The sequence below is a fragment of the Lagopus leucura genome, unplaced genomic scaffold (genome assembly GCF_019238085.1).
Source record: "Lagopus leucura isolate 7727_CA_CO unplaced genomic scaffold, USGS_WTPT01 Super-Scaffold_100012, whole genome shotgun sequence".
In the NCBI taxonomy this organism is placed as follows: Eukaryota; Metazoa; Chordata; class Aves; order Galliformes; family Phasianidae; genus Lagopus; species Lagopus leucura.
The window spans coordinates 20,687,773-20,705,059 of NW_024962267.1; the positions used below are offsets into that span (position 1 = coordinate 20,687,773).

Genomic DNA, 17,287 nt, shown 5'->3' on the forward strand with positions numbered 1-17,287 from the left:
TTTTACAGAAAGAAAATAAGAAGTGCCTTTTAAATATGGTAAGTATTTCAGAAATGCCTTTTTTCCTTCCAAAGACAGTTCTTTTCACAGCCTTGCAAGCAGCAGATGAGCAATCCAGCACACTCCTGGGTTGTACCAACCTGAAAGCCATGGCACTTTGCAGCCATGTCACCTCCAAGACCAAGAACTCCAAAAGCAGCTAATGTTTGTGCAAAACTGGTTTTGACCAACAACCATCTCAGGGCCCCATTGATAACTGCACACTTTATTTTAGCTGGAACTCTCTATTTTAATGCTTCAACCACATCGCGTTCACCCTCCCCTTTCTAAACATCTAGTCTTCCTGCTGTTCCTAATAAACCACTTTTCATCCAAATATCTCCATTCTTTCCTGGCAAAAATGCATAAACCTAGTGACTAACGAGCAATTAATGCATTAGAACGCTACAGTTGACTCTTCTCTACATCATAAACACTCACAACAAAAGCACACTACACATCCCCACTACAAATCTATGTTATTCTCTCTTTTACAGCTTCTTGTTTTTATTTTTTAGATGAAAAATAAAAGTTCATCCTCATTTCTGACCTTGACATGCAAGTCTTAATCAAGCTTCGCATGAGAAAAGTGACCCACAATCAGAAAGAACAGATGCTTATTCCCTGGACAGAAGAAATTATCAGGAGAGACTTGAGCCTTTGATACCACAAATAAACTGTCAAGCACAAAAAAATACAAAAATGCCTATGGAAAGCATGGCTTTCCATGACAGGGGCCTTTTTTTTCCTCCAGAAAATGGCAAGGATTTACTGTTCACTTTTATTAATTCACACACGTTCCTGATGTTATGATTGAACATTTCTACACCGAGGGCTTTAACAGCTGCTTTCCTCCAGATGCTGATGGGATGCTCCAGCTGAACACAGGCCATTGGGATGGGGATATGCATAGCTTTATGATGGGTGGGACTTTTGGACTGGAAAGTGGAAAATAAGGTTCCCATGCTTGGTTAGAACTTAACTGGGCATGGAAAAAAATCAACTGCAAACTTTCTAATACACTTGTGTTTCACTACATGCTCTGTACTGTGAAGAGCAGCATGGCAGTGAATTGCAATAACAACCAGAGTGGCCAGAGACATGTGCTTCATATCCTACAGCCAACTTAACTCCAAGAGATCTCTTGGCATTCCTGGTTTCCTTCCCAGCATTTCTACTCAAGCACCTTGGTGGAAAAGCTATGCCTCGTTGGAATAACAGCCTCTCCAAACCACTGGGATGCAGGGAAGGCACCTTCTTGCACTAAAGCATCTCCAAAGCCAAAGTCTGGTACCCAAAAGCCTGTTAAGCAGTCAGCATCTGGAGACTTGGCACAACCCTGTGGGTCAGATCCTGTGGAGATGAGACTCATTTTTCCATTCTTATCATTAACAGTATCTGGATGAGGTCCTCACAAGCACATCCTCCCACAGATCCTGCACATGACAGGGTAGGCCTGGGCAAAGAGCTTCCTTTTCACCATCACATCACAGTATGTTCAGGGTTATCTGCACAACCACGTGGATTCATCTTGTACAAATGTACTGGGAGCTGAATCTGTGGGAACTCCAGCTTCTACCATAGACCTGCACCAGGAGGAAGCATCACCAGGCTCTAACAGATGTTTTACTGACTAAAAATCACACAGAAGACTCGCACAGTCCTCTCTAAGGATTGCATCTACAGGGGAAAGTATGAGCAGTGAATGTTCCCCCTCATTAGTCTCCACCACAAAATCCCCCAGCACAGTTGAAAGAGATTTTCTCACTGCTGTGTTTCACATGAAATTCCTCAGTCATTCTGAGCCCCTTTCTCCTATCTTTAAACATACCCCAAGCCAGATGACACCTTTTGGACCTTCCCATACTGCACATACCTGGGAAAGCCCTATCTGCTGCAACTGATTCTGGTCCTGTTCCTCCACGTTCATCTGAAGGTTTGAAGTAGATAATATTTTCCCTTCCAGCCTGAGGCAAAAACACACAGAGCAGGGGTAACACCTCTGACCACCCCTTTCCTGCCTTGTTTTGAGAGCAGAGTAACCTATTGAGCAGAGTAAGAATTGAGCGACTTGGTGCCCATTTGCCGAGGGATGAGGTGATATTTCAGGTCGTGTCTGCAATTTATATGGCTGAAACAGAAAGAAAATTGGGCTGCACATCTCAGGTGCTCTGTTCCTGGATCCCAGGCTGGAAATGTTCCTGACAACGTAGGAGAAACACGACAACAGAAATGTAACTATTCTGTTGATTACTGCATAGAATTGGAAAATAAAAACATGAAACTGTGGTTGCACTCCTTACCCTGGAAAAATGCACAGGATGCGTGTTTGCAGTGATAGATACAACAGCTCTGCAATACAGTGGTACAGCTTCACCAACAGCTCAAGAAACAACATCTCTGGTTATAACATTCAGCAGGCATTTTCCCTTGCAACACGCTGCGCAGGATATAAGAATCCATTGGATCCATGTATGCAGCAAAGCAAGACTCACCTGGCAGCACTGCCCAGGTACTTGGAGAAGCTCAGTGGAATGGCAGAAGCATTTGGGAACTCCTTCACTGACAACCTCAGAAAGGTGGGACCCTTGCCAGAGCTTCTTTCCTTCCTCTTGCCACATCTCAAAGGGCAACCCTTGTTTCTTTCCCTTCACAGAATCCAGATGGTGCAACCAGGAATTTCTGGCTGGCAGGACTGTGTTTGGAAACGCACTCAAAGAAAGCCATGAGCCTGCTATAAAGTTTTCTTGAACACAGCTGCAGCCATGTGATCCAGGTGCCAGCCATGGGCCTGACCTGCTGTGGCACTGCCTGTGGCTTGCTGCTGAACTCAGAGCCCAGCGGGCTCTTGGGGCTTCTTTCCCCAAACCAAGGAGGAACCAAAGGGCTCTGACCCTAGACCTTGCCCAAGGGTTGCACATTTTGTATGCATACAATTCAGCACACAACAAACAGCTGATATTTAGGTGCACCACAGCTCAGGAAGCAGGGTGATGCACCAACTTCAACACCTTCAGTCAACATGAAGAGATTGCTGTGTCTGGGCTGGGGACATAGGGGCAAGAAGCAACCAGTCCATATTCAGAAGAGATGACCAGAGGAACAGGGAGAAACAGAAAGAAATTGCCAGGTGGGATTTGATAATTATGGTAAAACTAATTCCATGGCACTCTCAACCAGCCAATCTGTCCCCAGTATCATAGCAAAATGTGATGTTTAATCTCACCTGAGGCAATGAGAAGAGCTTGCTTTCTCATCCTAGAAATTGCCTAGAACTCACTCAAGACTGGAGCAATGACTCAACAAGCCAGAGAGGGGCCAGGGAGCAGAGGGAGGCAGGAAGATGTGTCTGTACCACCCGGGGCAGGCAGGCAAGCTGGGAAAACTTGCAAGGAGAGCAATCTGTGCCAACCTGAGCAAAAGTGTGCATCTCCAGCTTACACACTGCAGTTGTGCCAAGGGCCTTGCTTGCCATGGCATGCAAACTCACTGCTGGCCACGAGGGAAGATGAGCTCCAAAGCTCAGGGTGGGCATGAGATGCACCTCTTGCACAAACTGGAGTTTCATTCAGAAGAGATTGTTCACCTTCACAAGGAGCCTTATCATACATTGCCTCAACACTGCCCTGTGCACAGTTAGTGTAGCTTGTGCTGTCCATGCGCCAGGGTCAGGAGCACTTTGCAGAGGTGGCAGGATGCCCTCCAGCTTTCTTGCCACAGATTCATTCTTTTGGTTCCATATAGAAATTTTCCATAATATTTTGATGCTTAATCAAAGAGTTGTTCATCTCCAAGCTGTACGGACAGCAAAATGTGATTCCAGCAGCTTGCAACTTCTTATTAAACCCAATGATCCTTAGAAGAGAATAGGAAGGAGGGAATGAGGAGAAACTCTGTCTTGCTGCATCATTAGGCTTGTTTTTCTGGGAGGGTGTGATGGCTGGTTGAGAGATGGGGCAGGTTTCCTAGAGCATTCCTCATCCTTCCCTCCAACCTGATAAGAACAGCAGTTTGGCTGCAGACTTCATATACACAGGTGCCCAAAACCAACCCATAGACTGCTGACATAGCTACACTCCCCTGCTCATTCAGACTGCTGTGCATTGCTCTACAGCACCTTTCTTCTGGGGATCCACAGGCACGTTTGAATACGCGGCAATTTGCAGACACCCATAGCTTGGCACTGCAAGGTTATTGAGTCTGCTGCAGGGAATTCAGCTTTCCACTGCAGATATTCAGGGGACCATGCAAATCTAAAGACTATGGAGAAAACTAAATTGGGTTATAAGTTCTGCTGTAAGGATTCAATGGAAGGAAAGACTTTTCCAGCCTGTATTCCTCTCATTCATCCAGTGGGAACCGTGACCTCTGAAAGAAAAGCATGAACGTGCAATTGCTTCTATAGAAAAATGTAGAAGAAAAAAAAAAAACAAACAGAACCATGTATTACCATGAGTGATCACTCCAAACTGTGGGTGTTCAGCACCTGGCAACTTATTTTCTAAGGACACACAGCAGTACAAGGCAGGACTGGCTCCAGAGACAGTTGAAAAGAAGTGTCAGGACCAGGCTGCGCTGAAAAAGGAAAAGAGAGAAAGGAGAAAATGATGAGGAAGAATGGCAGGGCGTCTAACACTTTGCATCTAATGCCTCCACATGGCTGCAAGTGCCGTGGCAATTTGGCCCTGATAACACGGATGAAGAGACGTTGCTAACATATTGCTTCCTTGTCAAATGTCTCACTGGTTTTGCAGCCAAGTCTCCTGCCAGCAAGGCCACAGCAGCGCCTCTCCGTTACTTTCATATGCAAAGAGGTTTTTAACTCAATTGCCAATAAAATTCTAGTGGGTGGAGAGGAGGACATCTGCCTGTCTAGTCCTGTGCTTGCCAACATGGTTCTTTTATTCCTTCAGAAGCTGCGAGCTCCTACTCGAGCTGGTATTTTGACAAGCATTTCTGTTTTCTTGACACAATGGGCAAAGTGGGCACAGATCTTGTATGCCACTTGTAATATGTCTTCTGTGCCATGATTTGCATCCTTTCTGGAGGATGCCTGGCACAGCGCTGCACAAAGCAGAACGAGCAGCTTGGACAGTGGGCTTAGTCTGACATGTAAATGTACTGCTTAATTATGTGCAATTGCGTTAGGAGAAATGTGAAGAGGACGCTTTGCAGGCTGTGATGGCTACAGGGCTCTGATGAGTTTTGCTTTGCAGGGGATGGGGGTAATGGAAGAGAAGGGGGAAAAAAAAAGGATGGAATGATATCAAAGCAAATGAGTTTTCATCAGAACTGCACAAAATGGTGACAGCCATTTGTGTTAACTACCCAATGATATTCTTGGCTGCAGGAGACCCGAGGGTCCCAACTGATAGAAGCTCCAGCCCCTCAAAGACACTTCCCCAGAGGGCAGGGGACTTACAGGGCATCTGTGCTTTTGGCACAGTCTCAAAGCCGGTTTTCAGACCCATCAGTAAAACTCCAGTTTAAAATGAAAGCAATCAAATAAACCCCAGTGGCAACCTGGTCACCGGGAGTGGGATAGGTGATCTTCATCCCTTGGGGCTCCACGTCATCTCTTCCAGCCCTGAATTTTGGTTCATCTCTGCCTTCTTTCCTGAGGATGAGCTGCTACCTTTGTAAACACATAATGTGTTTACACATAAAATAAGAGGTCAAAAAGCCAGAGGGACTACTCCAGAAAAGGTTTAGACACATCAGACTGTGCTGATGATCAGAGCCAGAATCTCTCAGGTATCACACAGGGCACAATCAGCTCTCCTCTATCCTCGTCTTCCCCAGGCGCTCTCCACATGCCAACCATGCTGCCAAGCCTCATAAATTCCCCTCTCTGAGCACTGCTCAACAGAAGGATGCTGAAACGTGGTCCAAACTGCATAAACCTGCAGCTGCCCAAGGGCACAGCAGCCAGCACTGCTCAGCCTTCACCCCAAATACAGACTCCCTCTCCTTTCCAGGATAACCATAGAATTAAAGGACAGCTAATTTCATGCCTTATAAACCAGCTTCACTTCAGCACAAGAAATAAAAAAACTCTCTTATCTCTCCAGGGAATGTCTTGAGACTCAAGCTGTACTGTTATCTGGGTTAGTTTGACATCTGAGAGGAGAAGATTACAATCTGAAGTCTGGAATGGGAGTTAGTCAATGTAATTTCCTATGTTCATAAATAAATGACCAAGAAGAGATACATGTCACTCTGCTTTTACTTACTGAGCTGAAGGTTCATCTCTAAAGCGAAAGACCAGGAATTTATTGTCTTAATAAATACCTTGAGGCTCTTAATAAGGTACCTTGACCATCTTACCCTTCCATAATTTGATTATCCAGTCCTTCCAGTTCTTAATTGATAATTAATTTGAATAACGTGCAAAGAATTGAATGATGGAAAAGAGAAAGAGAAACAGATGGTTGGTCTACGCAGTTAGAAAACATTTAATGGGGGAAAAGGCTTTGCATTTTGAGCATAACAATATACTTTGTTCATCTCCAAGAAGGAAAAATGGCATATGCTGCATCTCACATCTTCAAACTTCTGCAGTGGCAAAAGAAAGGACAGAAGACTTATTGAGGCTGTGCCACGTGAAGGTGGGTAGTAAACATACAAGGGTTAGAAAGCCAGCAGATGCGAAGCCTAGCAGAGACCTCACTGGAAAAAAAAAAAGTGATCCAGGACACAGAAATTGTTGGAAATCACACCGTTGTGGACAACCTTAAAGTGAAGATCTTCTTCAATGAACAGAGGGATGCAAAGCCACAACATCAAGAGTTCTTTGGAAGGCATCTGTATATCTTACATTCTGAGATGAATTCATTGCCTCTGACTACATCACAGAGAAGATCCAACTTCAGGAAATAGAATAAAGAAACGCACTGAAACTATATAGCTTTTTCCAAATTCCCCTAATGAATTGTTCTTAAATAATCTTAAGCTTCTTAAAAGCTCACTGGTCGTCTCAGCATAGCATTGCCATTGTAATGCTATAAAGTGATGGAAAACACAGCAGTGACAGCAGGGTAGCAGAGTCCCAGGCTGCAGCAAGCAAGGATAAATGCAAGCACAGCAGCCATGGAAGCAGAAATAAAAGAAAAGAGCTGCTTACCTTCAGAAGGCCTCAGACAAGCAGGAACCTCCAGCAAGAGATGCCACCACCTTTGCTGCCAACCCTTAAATGAGGTCTGGGAAGGGGTGGATCGTGGCTCCAGCCCTTCCAATCACTCAGGTGCATTGCATGCAGCTGAGCTCCCATGAGTTAGCCCTGCCTTCCCACCAGGTGCTCCGTCACTGCTTCAAGCTGTGACTTAGCATTTCCGCTACAGTCATCTTCAACATTTCCGTCAACTAATGGATCTTTGGGTAGAGACTGGATACCAGAGTGCCTGAAGAAGGCATTTGCTCGGGAGTTTTTTCCACTTCAAACCATCAGGAAACACAGCAGGCTACTGCTTGCAAACATTATGCTGATGTTCTTCCTTCTACAGGGCATTTCAGGACTGAAACTGACCATGTATTTTTCAAGCCATGGCCTCTCATTGCAGGGCTCTTCCTTTTGGTGTTTCTAGCCATCATGTGGCTAAGTCTCCTACAACAATGAGTTCTAAGTGAGCATTTTTCCTGGAACTGACACCCACATTTTTTGTAAAGGAAGGTACTCAAATGTATTTGTTTTTCTTCCAAGAACAGTCTATACTTACAGAGACAGGATAGAATAATAACTGAAGGTAATTCTGGCTGTGACTCCAGGAGGGTAAGAGGAACAAATAAGCAATATCTTTGCACCCATGCACCCACGGATTTGAAAGACTTTACATGGAGCAGACCAAAGCACTTACATCACTTGAAAAACACTTAAAAAAACAGCTGTTTCTGTCCCTTGGTTGGTGTCACGTTGGTTCCAGACCTGAAAGAAATCACCGTAACACATAGATTTTTCAGTGCTGAAATCAACACTGAGCACATATAACTCTTGAAGATGCTGTTTGCTGTTTCCCGCTTACCCCCACCTTTGCTGAGGCACTCGTAAAGCAGTGGGCATTGATAATAACGGGGATCACAGCTCTCTCTGCTCAGCACAAACTGAGTGCTGTGTCTAGCAAGATGATGAATAGTAACAACCACAACTGCAGCTGTGATATGACTACTCCTTGCAGTCTTCTTCCAGTGTTCCTAAGGAGACAGAGTGCCCAAGGTCAAACAACAAACATGATGCATTTTGATAGGGCCTACAAAAATGATTCCTCTCATTTCTTCCAGTTTTACAACCTCTGTGATAGAGTAAGGAACCAAAAAACGTGATTAAAGAGTATTCCAGAATATATAAGATGCAAATGGATTGCAACAGTTTTTAAGCCAGTTAAATTTGCAGCCCAAACTACTTGGCAGAATCTCTCTAATAGTTATTCTTTTATTCATAGCAGCAATAAATAATAACAAAGCTAAACATTTCCATGGCCCCACACCTCCTGCATCTCCCTAGCTGCAGATCTCAAATATGAATAATAATTACAGCTTATCAAATCGGCCCATGATTAGAGACAACAGAAAGACATTTCATATTGTTAACTTCCTTGCACAAGAGGGAAAAAAAAATCAGGTCATAGGGGTATTAAAAATTTATATCATAGCATTTGACTTGACTCATCTCTTAAAAAGAAAAATCTGAGCATGTATTATGTATTTAGGCAATTCCTTTTAAACCCTTACTAGAATGAGCACGAGATAGGCCCATCACTCGGTAGATGGATGGCTCTGTCTAGATGTACATATTTTATACTCACACGCGTGCATACACTTAACGTGCACTCACACCTATATATAAGATCATATCCGTAGAGAGAAAGGTGTAAATCTATTTATATCTCTTTGTTCAAGACAGATACAGAGCTGATGTTAACAAAATCTCTGCACAGATAGCATCTCACTTGAAGCCAGCAGCCTCAGAAGAGGCACTATTTTGCCAGTTTTTGTAGCGTTGCAGCAGCCCCAGCAGAGCTTGGTTCATAACAGCCTTGTTCCTGTTTATGTTTGGTGGCTGGTTTATTGAATCATAGAATCATAGAATGGCCTGGGTTGCAAAGGACCACAGTGCTCATCTGGTTCCAACCCCCTGCTATGTGCCAACCAGCAGACCAGGCTGCCCAGAGCCACATCCAGCCTGGCCTTGAATGCCTGCAGGGATGGGGCATCCACAGCCTCCTTGGGCAACATGTTCCAGGTTTTTTTTGGTTTTGTTTTGTTCTCTTCGGTGATTTTTCCAGATCCCTTAGTCAAAAAAACTCATTGAGGAAAAAGAAAGTCCTTCATTCCTGCATTGACGGCTGAAGCACACGTAACTGGAACACATCAAGCCAAAAGAGAAGCTAAACTTTCAACTCAGGAGATCAGCAGAGGAAATCAGAATCAAGTGCTGCTTGAGAGGTTTTTCAGGACCCACTTTGTGCCCACTCAATCACTCACACTGCTGGGGCTGCAAATTTGCAGCAGGAGTTCTTCCTGCAGAGGCACTCAATGAAGGGCCATTTGCTGCATGCAGCCTGTATGTAAATATGCAGCACTCCTCTGACAAGCAGATTGTCCAGAGTGAAGAAAAGGCATTTGTTCTCTGTATCAAACCTGGGAATGCAGCCATTGCTCAGGATGGTCTGCACGAGGAGCACTGCAGGGATGACCTCCCCCAGGCATCCTGTGGTGCTGGTTGTCCCATGGGTTCAACAGCCAGGCTAGTTTAAGGGAAGGGAAAGTAATTTCAGTGCCCTGTTGCCCAAGGTTGCCCTGATCTTGGTGCCCGCTGCGCCTGATGGAAGATGATGGATCTCTGGATGCCTCCTTGCTGCTTAGAGCCTTGCTTGTCATTTTCTTCCACCTCCAACTTATAAAATGCAACGAACATCCTCGTGGTGATCAGAAAAACTCTCCTACATGTTTCCATGTAAAACGTACTTTTGTAAGAGATGTGGTTCCGTGTCCAAGGTTGTCAGCAGTGCATGTTTCCCAAAAGATGCTGGAAATCTGGGAAAGGCAAAGCCTGCAGAGAGCTGCAGTGAGCACCTCTGTGTAAACACCCTGACATCAGCTCGCTGCTTTCAGGAGAGGTCAGCAGATTTACATGGATGCGTTAATAGGGCAGCCGCCAAAATCTCCTCTAAGATGTTTTGAAAGCTGAAAAAAAAAGGCCCTCAAATATATATTTTTTTCAACATCTGCAGTCAATGAAAGGAGAGATGCAAATCTGCTGTCATTTGCATGCAAATTTTTTTACATCAAATCAGAGACAGAATGCACAATAAACACACTTTAAATTGAAATATTCCACATTCACTTCCTCCTACCCTTGCCTGCAGCTGGGATCCGATTTTCATGCACGACTCCACACAGGTGACCATCCTCCAGTGGCTCTGAAGCCAGGAAGAGTGTGAGGAAGATGGAATTACAGAGGCAAAATAATTGCAACCAGCTCATGACTCAAAAACCAGCTGTCATGAAAGAGAGTAAAGATGAAGGTTCTTCAGAAATAAATGCTGTTAAAAGAGTTCGAATCTGTCTTAAACCCTGAAGTATCTTTGTGATAACTACTATTATTTTGATCAAGGGGAAAAATGATAATTAGTTACCCTGGAGTCCACACAATCAGAAATAATAGCAAATATCTCTGTAAGGCTTGTTTGCTACAGACAGCTCATTTGATGCGCAACACGCTTGCAGGGGAGGGCAGAATTCACAGCACCAGTGCAGAGAAAGGCAAAGTATGTGCATTAAGGCTGAGGGTTTTGCTCAGGTCATGCTGAAAGTGCAACAGAGCTGCAAATCGAGCTATGTTCACTGTCATGTTTTTGTGTTCCATCTCCATCCCCATCTCCATCTCCATTCACATCTCCACCTCCATCCCCTTCCCTATACCCATCTCAATCTCCATCCCCATCCCTACACTTTTACTTTCTTTTCTATATGGGACACACTGATCCAACTAGATCTCCAGTCTCATGTGCTGCCCTGACCCACTTCTGGGAACAACTGAGACTTCCCCAGGGAACACACAAAACAAACAGAGACCATACTTGTAAACAAAGCATTCAAATTCCTGAGGCTGGTCTCCTTGCAAACCTTTGCACTGCATGTTGCTCCTGGTACCTGGAGAGCAGATTAGCTCAGGTTGAGCCCTCCCAGGTCCTGGCTGGATGGTTCATGGCGTGGGAGCCTTCAGCAATCCCTGGGTCCATCCACACCCTGCAACAGTTCAGCTGCTCGCCCTCAGTGCAGACATGCCTCGCTCTGACTCATGAGCTATTAAAAGCCACATTTCCCCCCGTATCTCTCTACCTAAAGATACAGATAGGCACACAGTGAGGGCTGTAAAAGCATTTAGGCTGGCTAGTTAGATCTCACTGGAAGTTAAATACCAAATTCACCTGCCTGTTAGAAATGAAATGCCTTTTGCAATCAAGCCCCAGGCATTTCTTGTGCAAGCTGGAAAGCTTGGGTCACCGAGACACAGGTCAGCAGAGCACAAGCTGCGTGCACTTCCCTGTCCTCACCTCTGCAGGTGGTAAGGACCTTGAGTCTGGGGAGCAGGGGAGCATGCAGCAAACACTGCACAGAGACAAGTATTATGGCCCACTTGGGCACATGTTTTGGAGGCAAGTTCTCAACAGCACCACAGGAGGGAAAAAATGGACGCTGAAAGAGCCACAGGTATATCTGTTTCTTCTTTGTCTGCAAAGCTCTCTGTGGAACCTAAGAGGAAATGTCGATGGAAAGGGCAGAAGGGTGGGATGCAATGTTATCTGCCCACACTGGTGTTAGTATGCAGGCACACTTACATACACGTGCCTGTGCTCTCCTGAAGGAGACAGAGTGTGCATCTGTTCTCCGAATGGCATCTCAAATGCAGAATCCCTTTGTTGCTGCATTTCTCCTTTCCTTTTTTTTTTTTTTTTTTTTCCAAGAAATAAAAGCAACTATTTGAGATCACCTTATCGGGTAGGTGACAGGATAATTGGATATGCCACAGTGTGGCTGACATGTCCACAGATACATAGAGGAATAGCATGAACATCTCAGCGACAGGCTCAAACTTAATAAGTGTTAGGGACGAATCTAATAACCGCTCTGCTGGTCTCAACAGCTCTTTAGCTGATAAAAGCACCACAGGCTCTTTCTCAGTGCCTTCTCTCTTATTTAACCCTGAGGGAGCACAGGTTCTGCAGCAGCAAGCCCAGTGCTTCCCAGGTGGAAAGGAAGGGGCTGGGGTCACCGCACTGCCCAGTTTGCCAGGGCTCTGTGGGTGCCTGGAGAACACCCAAATGCTCAGACGTGTCCTAACTCAGCAGCACATCTGCCTCAGGCCTCCTTGGCAAGTCCTGGTGGCCACCCCTGGAGAAGCCCAGATGTTGTCAGCTGCAGGATGGAGATCCAGCCAGCAAATATTTCCTCCCTAGTTTGTGATGGAGACAGCTGGTAGGAGGCTGGAGAGATATGGTTGCCCTCAGACAGATACAGACATGTAGCAAGCTTGCCTTGGATGAGCTGAGAAGGGCATCCATGACCTTACAGCCATGTCCTGCAGAGAAGCTGCATGATTTCCCAGGTGCTCCTAGGTTGGATATTAGGAAAAATTTATTCTCAGAAACTGTGGTAATGCAGGTCAAGTCTTCCCTGGGCAGCCTTCGTTCTGTGAGATGGAGCCAGCTCTGTCCCATGGAGGATGAGCCACCTCTGCAGCAAAGTACATCCACTGCTCAGTCCAGGCTGAGTCATGGCCAGCAGGAGTGGCTTGGCATGAGAAGAGAAGCTGAATGTGTGAAGACAGACGGATGGCCTCCCTCCCCAATGGCTTCAGTTAAAAAAAAAGCACTGCCCTTTTCCAAAAGTGCCTTGCAACCCAATTGCTCTTGTATCTGTTTATTAAAGAGAGGTTTGGGAAGGAAATAATGCATTTCTGAGGTTATCTCGGAGCACAGAGCAAGACGGCAGTCATTTTTCATCCCCATAATCAGAGCAATCATATCAAGCACTGAGCAACACTTACATACAGTAACATGGTTATGGGATGGTGCACCTAATCAAATTAAGGGTCACATTGCTCATCCACCCTTGCAGCAGGCAGGACACAGCACTCCTCCCCGGGGCTTTCAACGCCCAACCTAAAGTCCCTCCAAACTTGACTGCAAGGTGTCCACTGGCTGCCACTAGCTTTGTTTCAAGCATCTGCTTTCTGCTTTCCTTGCTGCTCACTGGATCATGGGGCTCCTTCCAAGTGGTGGTATTAAGGCCCATGTCCTTCTGTAGTTTGGATTTCCCAGCATGGGTGAGCTGGATTTTATTTGCTCACCGCTGTGTAAATCCCAGCCTGGGTCATGCAAGGCTCTCTAGAAGGGTTTGCGTTGTATCTCAACCACAGCCACAGCTAGAGCTAGGCAGGAAAACTTCACTGGGAGAAGCCAGCATCATAAAAACGCTAAGAATTTGGGATCTATCACAAAGTTCATATTTTCCAGCAGATCAAAAAACAGCTTTATCCAAGCAGAATAAATACATATTTCTGCTGCATCCCCATGCTGGGAGCCCACCAGCTTTCCTGCCCATGCAGAGCCATCAGCAGCATCCCTGGCTGGCTCCAACACAGAGCATTTCCAGGCTCACCCAACCACCTTCGATGAAACGCTCAGTTTTCAGCAACCCCCCAAAAAAATAAAGCCCAGCTACCCCCGGCTCTTCCATAGCCATTTTCAAGGTTCACACACTTAGCTGTTGAAGGCTGCAGACACATTTATTATCTTTTTGCAGTGCCATCTGGCATTTGTGTATCAGAAGAAGATTACATATATGTCAAACAGGGGGAAAAATATCTTTTCCTGTAACAGTTGTAGAAGCAGGGGGGGGAAAAAACATAAAAAAAGTGAAATCCTGGGGACCATATGGAAGGCTTTTTCTTCAGCAATCCATCTTGAGCAATTAGGAATTGTCACAGCCAACGAGCAGAGCCTGTGTCTGCTGTGGGCGCTGGGCAGAAGGAAGGTGACAGGGTCAAGATACCTGGGACACTGCATGGCCTGACATAGCCTGGGAGAAGGAAACCTCCCCCCCAGCTCCCCACATGGGGAAGGGAAAAAAAAAAAAGAGAAGGAACAAAAGAGGACAGCTTGCAGCATGCTAAGTGAATCAGAGCAATGGCCTTTCTTTGCCTTTCAGGGTTTTATCATCGCATGTCTTGCGAAAGCAATAGGTGTGAACCCGCGGTGGAGCCTCGCCAGGTTTTCAGTGCTTGCTCTGTGCCTCCCTGTGCTGGGGATAGTGGAAAATTACCAGCGTCTCCTCCCAGTGCTTCCATGCAAGCTGGCACCTTTGGCAAGGTGAGGGAGTCCACCGCTGGCACGGGGTGGAGACAGCATTGCAGGGTATCCTATAGAGCAGGTGAGCATGGCACGCTCACGGTGCCCTCTTCTCAGCCCTATCTACCTGCTCGATAAAGCAGCCGCATGGTCACAGCTTCACCCAACGATTGCCAAAAGCATCCCCAGCAAGGGAGACATGCAACACGTGGGCCTTTCCCTCCCACCCCTAGCTGCAGTAGCACCTTGCCCATAGGTGCCTTGGGATGGAGGTGTCAGCCCCTTTCCCCACCCTGCCCTAGCATCCCCCTGCCCACGCCCTGCCTGCGCTGCCCCATGCAAACACCTGCAGTGCCATCTCTGTGCAGGGCCATGTGCCACCACTCCCAGCAACCAGCAGGCCTGAGTCACCGGCAATGCTTTGTTAAGCTTTGACTCTATCACCCCAGGTTCTGGGGAGGGACATGGGAGGGAAGTCAAGGGGCAGAGAGCAAGCTGAACATCTCCAGAGTGATTTAAAAGACTGGGAGTTTTAAGCTGAGGAGGAAGTGCAGCGGTAGTTCACCATGAGAGAAAGTTAACTAATTAATTAGTTGCCTAGAGAGGCACAGCCTGACAGCGAGAGACAGGTGAGAGGGACAGGTGAGATGGGGGAGTCAGAGGATGCCCAGGAGGATGCCCAGGAGACAGCTCAGGCTTCCCCACCTACCTGATACGGGCCATGGCACCAGCCTGACCCTAGGGATGCTCCTGGTTTCCTCTCCTTATCCTTCTACAAAAGACTCCTTCCAGCTCTATGGGTTGGGGTGGGGATTGGGTAGGAGGTCTAATCCCACACATCAGGGGCAATTCCTGGCCTGCAGGCTGCACAAAATGGGGAAAGCTGCTGCTCCCATGCAGACACATCGGCACCACCACACTCCCGTCCGCTGGCCTCGAGGTTCTTCAGGCAGCATGAAACAAAAGCGAGTCACCAAAGCAGCAACTGCCTACATAAATACCTATACAGCCATGCTGGAATTCATAACCTGCTTGCTGCCAGGCATGTAACCCCAGGCCTGTGAGTCCCTGCCCAGTGGTGCTGCCCATCCACAGAAGGAGTGAGGGACACAAAGAGGTGTGATGGGAGGTTGTCTGTAAGCATCCCTGCCTTTGATCTTGCTATCCATTACTGAAGATTTTTTTCCTAGTCTGAAAACCGGGGGGAAATGTGTCTAGGCTCAAACGAAGCATTTTATTTTGCTAAAATGGGAGGATTTTGTCTCTGCCTCAGCATTACAGTAATTTCCATTTCAGAAGCCGGACACGATTTTGAAGTGAAAATTCAGACCGTCCCATTCCCAAAGGCTAACAAGGGATGTTTCCACCTTTTTTTCTTTCCTCATTTTTGCCTGAAATCAACACACTCCTGCAGCAAGCTTTACTTCTAACAAGCAGCAACATTTCACCAGCCAAACATCCCCGTGGATCTGCAGCAGCCAGGCACTGGCGTGCCATGTGCTCCATCCTTCCTCCGGGATATCGCCTGGCAATCCCACACGCGCCTCTCATTAGCACTTAATACACAGCAAGAGGAGATTATACCTATTTCTTCCAACCAAATTAATCTTCTAATGTTTGAAAATAAATTGCGGTAATATGTACCAGCAGGTGTTACCTCTTCAATGTTGTCTTGTTTATAGCCAGTCACAAGACAACATTCTCATAACATCAGAGGTAAGCAGATGGCACTTATTAATTTACATTGCAAATATACTGCTAATACGTACATTGAAAAGCCAGTTCTGCTGAATGCAGCTTTACCTGGCTCACGGCGCACATCACAGCCCAAACTCCTTTGCTGAGACCAGAAAAGGTGCTGGAAGAACTCTGTCCCATTGAGCATTCAGCTCTTGCTGAAACAAGATGACAACTGGTTTTCCCAGCCCCCTAAGTAGTGCTCTTCCTTAATTATTATATTTTAGGATGTGTTTTTTGGGGAAGAAGATGCTATAGCTATGCTGGTGAATTGGGCATATGCAACAGGGCACTGTGGCATGGAGCTGTGGGCTCAGCAGCCCCTCCTGGGGCATTATTCTGGAGCAGTGCTCAGAAAGTAAGGAAGACCAGAAAAATTGGGATGTTGTGCTATTCTTTTTTCTGCAAGGAGAGATTCTGTGTGTTAAATGCACACCTCCCATCCACCCATGCAGCTTCCAGATGCAGCAAAGACCTCACATCCTTGAGACAGAGAGAAGAGTCTTCGTCCTTGGCAGCACTGTTTGCTGTTTCTGAGGCACACGTGTCTATCATTATAGCTCTATACACTCAGCCATGCAGATGCATGCAGATGCAGACATCTCAGCCCTCCTTAAGGTTCCTAAGGTGTTCAATTGCAGCATGCTCCTGGCTCCTCCCATCTCCTTCCTGTGACTTCCCATGGAGGATCTGTGCCTCAGGACCAACATGTGCAATTTTTTTAATAGCAGCAGTAAATGAACTACCCCAGGGGAGCAAAGTCTTTTTGCACCCCCTCGAAGGCCTGTTTCCACAGGTGTCAATCAGTGCCCCAGGCATCAAACCAGAGGAAATTACACCCAAAGTTATTAGAGGCAGCAAGACTCCAGGCTGCATGAACACAGCATATGTTCAAAAGTAAACAGATTGCATGAAACTTTTCTAGCACTCTAAGGGGCCATCAGTGCTGAAATCACTGTTCCTGTGATGCGGAACTGACTGCAGGGAGAGGAACATGAGGTGGAAAGGAGCTGATGGCTCTGTGTGTTCCCCTTGCTGGTGTCTGCTTTTGCAGCTCTGCTGGTGGCTCTGCCGAAGCATGTGCTGACCCACCATGCTGCAAGGAGATATGCATGGGCGTGCAGTAGCTGAAGGATTTGCAAAGTACGGAATCAGAATCATGG

At 46.4% G+C, this 17,287-nt stretch overlaps 1 long non-coding RNA gene across 1 annotated transcript; it reads right to left on the reverse strand.

The window, feature by feature from the left end:
- Positions 1-2,462: 2,462 nt before the first annotated feature.
- On the reverse strand, positions 2,463-7,184 carry LOC122181944. Its single transcript, XR_006179631.1, has 3 exons — positions 7,163-7,184; positions 4,490-4,614; positions 2,463-4,407 (listed from the first exon to the last, which is right to left on the reverse strand). It is a non-coding gene; the product is annotated as an uncharacterized LOC122181944 (long non-coding RNA).
- Positions 7,185-17,287: the final 10,103 nt, after the last annotated feature.